This window comes from Schistocerca nitens, chromosome 8 (genome assembly GCF_023898315.1).
Source record: "Schistocerca nitens isolate TAMUIC-IGC-003100 chromosome 8, iqSchNite1.1, whole genome shotgun sequence".
Taxonomy (NCBI): domain Eukaryota; kingdom Metazoa; phylum Arthropoda; class Insecta; order Orthoptera; family Acrididae; genus Schistocerca; species Schistocerca nitens.
The window spans coordinates 502,221,456-502,229,573 of NC_064621.1; positions in this window are offsets into that span (position 1 = coordinate 502,221,456).

The window sequence follows — 8,118 nt, forward strand, 5'->3', positions numbered from 1 at the left end:
AAGAGACTGAATGGAAGCATTAGATCCGCTTAGCGATTTTACGTAAGACCAGAAATTTCTCGGGTTCTCTGTCAGATCTTTCGCTAAGATGTGTCTCTGGTAGTTGTTGTATGGTTCGTGCAAATCTCTGCTTACCTTCGCTTGATGTCATTTGTGCGTTCCCTTTTGAACCGAGAGTGCAACACCTTCTGTTTTCTCAGCATCCGCCAAGCGTCGTTATTAAACCATGGTTTGTCTTTCCCATGCTTTATCAACTTAACAGGCACGTAACTCTCCAGACCACGACTTACAGTCTGCTTAAACTTCCATCTTATTGGAACTAAGTGACGCCAATTCACTATCTCAGTGAGATGCTAATAACTGCTTACTTGCTGTAATTAGCAGAAAAACTCTCCTAGCCTTCTTAACTGATTTATTAACTTTCGTAACCATAGTTACTACAATAACATCATGATCGTTAGTTCCCGTTTCTATGCTGATACTGTCGAGAAGATTCGCCCTATTTGTAGCTGCAAGGTCTAAGATATTTCCACTGCGTGTGGTTGCCGAGTTAGCTGCTCAAGACAATTTTCAGGAAATGTGTTCAAAAGTACTCTACTGGCCATTAAAATTGCTACACCAAGAAGAAATGCACATGACAAACGAGTATTCATTGGTCAAATATATTATACTAGTACTGACATGTGATTACATTTTCACGCATTTTGGGTGCATAGCTCCTGAGAAATCAGTACCGAGAACAACCACCTCTGGCCGTAATAACAGCCTTGATACGCCTGAGCATTGAGCCAAACAGAGCTTGGATGGCGTGTACAGGTACAGCTGCCCATGCAGCTTCAACACGATACCACAGTTCATCAAGAGTAGTGACTGGCGTATTGTGACGAGCCAGCTGCTCGGCCACCATTGACCAGACGTTTTCAATTGGTGAGAGATCTGGAGAATGTGCTGGCCAGGCCGTCAATCGAACATGTTATGTATCCAGAAAGGCCCGTACAGGACCTGCAACATGCGGTCGTGCATTGTCCTGCTGAAATTTAGGGTTTCACGGGGATCGAATGTACGGTAGAGCCACGGGTCGTAACATATCTGAAATGTAACGCCCACTGTTCAAAGTGCCGTCAATGCCAACAAGAGGTGACCGAGACGTGTAACCAATGGCACCCCATACCATCACGCCGGGTGGTACGCCAGTATAGCGATGACGAATACACGTTTCCAATGTGCGTTCACCGCGATGTTGCCAAACACGGATGTGACCAACATGATGCTGTAAACAGAGCCTGGATTCATCCAAAAAAATGACGTTTTGCCATTCGTGCCCCCATGCTTGTCGTTGAGTACACCATCGCAGGCGCTCCTGTCTGTGATGCAGCGTCAAAGATAACCGCAGCCATGGTCTACGAGTGTTATATCCAACCAGTAATGCCAACCGAGCCAGCTGCCAAAAAGGTTGGCAGCATCAAAGTCCGGACGCCGTCCGCATAAGCAGCGCCAGCGATACAGGAAATCGCCGCAAGTCTGCGCGCGCCACCGCTGGCTTCTGGCTTCTTAAGCGCTGGAGTCGCGAGCGCTAGGACAGTTCTGTACTCGCCGCTCAGTTGTATACTCGCCACCGAATTGTGTACCTGCTAGTCAGTTGTGTGTTCATAGCAGCAGAGTTGTTGTTTGTCGTCAGCCGACGCTGACCTAGCCGCACCGACTCGAACTAGACAGATTTCTGTATACCATGTTCACCACTGTGTTCTGTATCGTCGTTAATAAAGATAAGTACCGACTTTCATTTAATCCGAGTGTTTGGGTTTTCATCTTTCTGTTCACTGTTCCAGCGGACCGGTCGGCCCGCTATTAAAAGTGTGGCGGTGACTTCGTAGGCCGTTTCTACAGCGAAGTGTTGTCGCTACGAAGGCCGTCACAAAACCGAGCTGATAGTCCATGCTGCTGCAAACGTCGTCGAACTGTTCGTGCAGATGGTTGTTGTCTTGCAAACGTCCCCATCTGTTGACTCAGGGATCGAGACGTGGCTGCACGATCCGTTACAGCCATACGGATAAGTTGCCTGTCATCTCGACTGCTAGTGATACGAGGCCGTTGGGATCCAGCACGGCGTTCCGTATTACCCTCCTGAACCCACTGATTATGTGGTGTCACCGCCAGACACCACACTTGCTAGGTGGTAGCTTTTAAATCGGCCGCGGTCCGGTAGTATACGTCGGACCCGCGTGTCGCCACTGTCAGTGATAGCAGACCGAGCGCCACCACACGGCAGGTCTAGAGAGACTTACTAGCACTCGTCCCAGTTGTACAGCCGACTTTGCAAGGAACGGTTCACTGACAAATACGCTCTCATTTGCCGAGACGATAGTTAGCATAGCCTTCAGTTACATTTGCTACGACCTAGCAAGGCGCCGTATTCAATTGATATTGAGATTCTATTAATGTATCATCAAGAACGATGTTCTACAAATGTGGATTAAAGTTAAGTATTCCAGAAGCTACGTACTTTTCTTTATAGCATTCATTACGTATCCTGTTTCAGACCTCACGCCAGCCTGCGTGAGTATAAGCGCGTGCCTTTCGGCTTCCTCTCATTGTGTCTAGGCTGTCTTGTCTAGACACAACAGATTCCATATTCTGCTAACAGTCATTGGATCTCGACCAATGCGAGCAGCAATGTCGCAATCGCGATAGGCTACAATCCGACCTTTATCAAAGTCGGAAACGTGATGGTACGCATTTCTCCTCCTTACACGAGGCATCACAACGTTTCACCAGGCAACGCCGGTCAACTGCTGTTTGTGTATGAGAAATCGGTTGGAAAATTTCCTCATGTCAGCACGTTGTAGGTGTCGCCACCGGCGCCAACTTTGTGTGAATGCTCTGAAAAGCTAATCATTTGCATATCACAGCATCTTCTTCCTGTCGGTTAAATGTCGCGTCTGTAGCACGTCATCTTCGTGGTGTAGCAATTTTAATGGCCAGTAGTGTATTTCGCACGATTTTCTGTGTGTACCCGCTGCAATGAATTCATAGAATCCCAGTCTATAGTCGGCAGGTTCAAGTCCCCTCCAGCAAGTATTGCATGATCTGGGTATTTACGCGCTATTGACCGTAGACTTTTTTTGAAAGTCTCTCAAACTGCCACAGCAGAATGGGGTGGTCGGTAAAAACATCCAACAATTAACTTGGTTTCACCTACGCCTGATACACGCGATCAGGTGACTTCACCGTCACACTGAACTTCTACCTCAATAGAGACAATATTTTTATCATCCTGGAATGAACACTCTCCCTCTTATGCCTTCTAATCTGTCTTTCCGATATACGTGCCACTACTCGCTAAATATTTCAGAGCTTTTCAATTTGAGTTTCAGCCAGCTCTCGATTCCAAGAGTAATTTAGGCGCGAGAACTTTCCTGGAGCGCAGTAAATTTCGGAACTTTACTACGAATACGTCTACAGTTTATTGATAAAGTTGTGACGCTCGATGAATCTTTATTCTGAACGCCGTTTGACTTCCCTTCCTGCACATCAACTGGTGAGTGCCTAGCCCAAAAACCCTCATGTGCCCTCCACAAGTACTCTGCTACCCAATTAACTGCCTCCTTTGTGCAGTGCACCCTTGCCTATCAAGGAGAGTCCTACAAATCCCCACATGATAATGCGGGTCTAGAAATCTGCAGCCAAGACCGTCACAGAGTCGACGAAGCGTTTGGTTGAGACCATCCACTAGGCTCCAAACCAAAGGAGCACGATCAACTCTGGGAACGATGATGCAAATTGCGAGCTTTGCTTGCATCCACGTGCGAGACCAGCAGTCTTGACTGCCTCCACCAGCCGCCTGTGGGAACTGACGAACACCTCAGAACCCATACGACAGGCATTGTTGGTGCCAACTTGAGCCAAAACTTGCAGACGACTGCACCCAGCAAACTCGATAGTCACCATCAAGACCACATCTCGGTTGGGGCCCCCCAGCAGACATACCGAATGCACATTGGCATTCTTTCCAGCCCTGAACGCTATCTGCTTGAGGGGCTCCATAACGCGCCTAACATTGGAGCTCCCAATAACTGGTAAACCCCCTCCCCCCCCGTATGCCTGCTCGTACCCTGCTGAAGGAGCGACCACCTGTCCACACTTTTTCACTTATGGGCCACATATCCCGTGGGTAGACGTTTCCATTGCCATCTTAATCCTCTTGCCTGTGATCATTGCTGATTCATCCGCCTTTAGGAGCAGTTTCCCACCCCAAAGACAAGAGAATGGCCAAACCTTTGTCCGCTCCTCTGCCCTCTTTGACGAGGCCTTTGGCAGAATGAAGGGAACTTCTTGTGCCGAAAGTCTTCGGCCGCCAATGCTGATTATAAATCAAAATTTAAGTGGTGGTGGGTTTCGAACCTGAGACGGAGAACATATTGATTACTTACCAAAGACGTTACCTCCAGACCACAGGTGCACGGAAGGTTACGAAATCGTTATTCCAGGACGCTCACAGAGGAAAAATATTTTAGTGGGTACCTTATCTTAAACATTGTCCTTTCGGAGATTCGCATTGAACTTTAAGTATTTAGTGTCAGCCATGGTGGGTGGGTTGTGTTTCTGTTCACCTGTGTCATGTATACTCCACTGTGTCACATGAAAAGGTTGAGTATTGTGTTTCTTTTTTATTATTACCTCAACCGTGGGATCATTTCAACACAATATTGTTTGCTGTTCTTAAGCTATGCTGATTTCTGGAATGTCAAATTAGTATATAGTTATCAGCAGTCAACCATACTACCTTTGTTTGTGTGTGAAATTTTAAATGTTAAAGTTTTTAGTCGAATATATTTGGGTATGCTTTTAATGGACAGATCTGATTTGTGCTTAAACTGATATTTTTAACGGTCTAAATGCTGTTTTTAATTGTGTTGTCTTCCGCCTTTTATAGTAACCCATCATCTGTTATCGCGTCCTTTTGTTATTACCATTCTAAGGTACCAGTCGGCTGGTTATGCCAACGCCAGTTAACCAGGAGTGCACTTCATTTATTGTTTTGAAATACAGCTAGTTAAAGTTTTTTATTGTTTTTATTGTTTAATGATCTCACTGATATTTTGAAATAATGGTTGTTAGTCATTTCATCTAACTGAAGGTTGTACATGTTGTCAGCTTCACGGATATTTATTTTTACCATTGAATTCAGTAAATGACTTGTGATGAAATGTCTAAATATGTTCGCGAAAAAATATTACATTCGCCATTTAATTAAATAAAACTTAGGCCTAATGTCCTGATTAAAATTACCCCCTGCACCTTACCCGTTCCCAGTACCTCCTCTGTGAATTGCAAGAAAAAATAAAATATTTGTTTACGTTAGATGTGTAGTACACGAATTCAAAGTCCGACTAATACGAAACAGAACTCTTAACTTGGCGGGATGCGTTATTCAGTGATTAAACTGTGTCCCAGTAGCAATAGGGGTTATCTGAATCTAATGACAACGTAATGATGGAGATGTTCGCATACATAATGTATATTGTTTTGGTGGCTGTTGACCAGTGTCTGATATATTTTTTGAATTCATTCCTTTCTGTTAAAGCTTTGTCTTTTACCAACTCTGCAGTACAAATTTTACTTGGCGTGCCTGTCCGTCAACAATTACTACCTATATTTCCTTCTTAGTCACACTGGTTCTCCTTGTCACTTCATTGTCCCATTTACGACTCACTGATAACTGAAACCTTTTCTGCAACTTCATAAACAGCCATATATCTATCTTTTTTTATGCTGCGAGAGTGGCAGTGGGAAACAGGCAGGAAAGTAATAAATGCTGGAAGATAGTAGACAATGGTTGTTGTACACAAAGAGTGAAGGAGACAATGGCATTGTTAGAGAAAGAGAGGGACCCAGTGGCAGTGGAACATAGTTAACAGTGACAGAACAGTGCTAGGAAAAGGGTGAAGGAGACAGTAGCAATGGGAGAGGATTAAAGAGAAGCAAAAAGTCGATGTGGGTGAGAGGCAGTGATAATACGAGCAAATGTGACAATGACAACAAGGAAGAGAGAGATAGTGACGGTGAGAAGAGAGAGCAACGGTGGGGAGGAGTGAATCATACAGTAGCAGTAAAGGAGAGCAAGAGGGAGTGACAGCGAGAGGAGACTGTGGCTGTGAGACAGGAGACATTTACAGTTAGAGAGACACAAGCAGATAAAGGCAGTGAGTTAGAGTGAATGATTGAGTGAGAATGGGAAAATGGAAGTGGACGGGGATGAGCGACTTACAGGGATGGTCTAGTGGGTCAGAGCGAGACACAGTTAGGGGCGCCTGTGGGAGTGATGGTGAACTGCACGTTAAAAAGAGTATGTTCGCATGCCAAATTTTTTTGGGAAAATTTTCAAAGTTGCTCAGGAGGTGGAATGAGGCAGCTGATTCCCAACGTGTCAGTCAAGCTTTTAAATAGCAGCATATTCGCCTTTCTTGTGCTTCGATAACAGCATTTTTTGTTGGTTCCATTCTTACCCCTGCCACAGCAGGGCATTTTACTCATATGTTTGATAGTTTAATTATGTGAAATTGATATAAACTAATTTTACACCTCACGTGCAAAAAAATTTGCATATGCTTCAGTACTACAACATGAAGTTCCCTGAACGCTGGCCGGCCGCGGTGGTCTAGCGGTTCTAGGCGCGCAGTCCGGAACCGCGCGACTGCTACGGTCGCAGGTTCGAATCCTGCCTCGGGCATGGATGTGTGTGATGTCCTTAGGTTAGTTAGGTTTAAGTAGTTCTAAGTTCTAGGGGACTGATGACCACAGCAGTTAAGTCCCATAGTGCTCAGAGCCATTTGAACCATTCCCTGAACGCTTCTGATGATAACGGAGACACGTACAGCATATTTCTCAGTTGCACGTCACTTTATAAACTACGATGTCGCCTCACACCGGATTTTACGTGCTTTTTCTACGAGAACAAGTAGGGTAACTTTGAACATCTGTAAAAAAAATGTTCAAATGTGTGTGAAATCTTATGAGACTTAACTGCTAAGGTCATCAGTCCCTAAGCTTACACACTACTTAACCTAAATTATCCTAAAGACAAACACACACACACCCATGCCCGAGGGAGGACTCGAACCTCCGCCGGGACCAGCCGCACAGTCCATGACTGCAGCGCCTGAGACAGCTCGGCTAATACCGTGCGGCCGAACCTCTGTAACTCGGAAACAGATAAAGACATCAACAAAATTGTCAAGGTTATTTCAGATCGGAATCATATCTCATTTATCTTGCTCAATCAAAATAACTTTTTGCTGATGCGTTAAATAAAAACATGTTTAAACCAACATTTTTTTAACATCATTGGGTAGTTCTTGCTATGTTCAAATGGCTCTGAGCACTATAGGACTTAACTGCTGAGGTCATCAGTCCCCTAGAACTTAGAACTACTTAAACGTAACTATCCTAAGGACATCACACACATCCATGCCCGAGGCAGCATTCGAACCTGCGACCGCAGCGGTCGCGCGTTTCCAGACTGTAGCTCCTAGAACCGCTCTGCCACTCCGGCCGCGTTCTTGCTAGGATAATCGTTTTATGTATCATCACAAATATAGGAGATACGGGATAGAGGTCATTTTTTAAAATGGAACCATGTATATTTTATTCAAGCATACACTCATTCTATCCAAGAGCTATTAAAAATGTATCACACTGTACCATTTTATCCACGAAACTATCAGCTATAGAAATGATAAGTAATGCACAACTTCTCTATTTTAAATATCACTTCAGTGGGTTTCACTAAATCATTTATCCTCTTGAAGGCGCGTTTGAAGATTTTACAAATTACGAATAAACATTACATGAAACACTACTAGAGTGTACTCTAATTGGCACTTGTTATTGAGCAGCGTCGTATACAATAGTTATGACAATGCAGTAGTAACATTCACTGTGATACTTTCACTACATGAGAAACAGAGCGTTTGCATCACATACTCAAATTGGTGACCTTTGGCATTCATAAATAGGATCACTGTGTGGGTGAAGGAAGTCCTACTGTGTACTACTACTTCCTCTGCGATGGCTAAGCATCAACAAGGCGTTGCTGCATGTCATCTGGTGTAGTTGGAA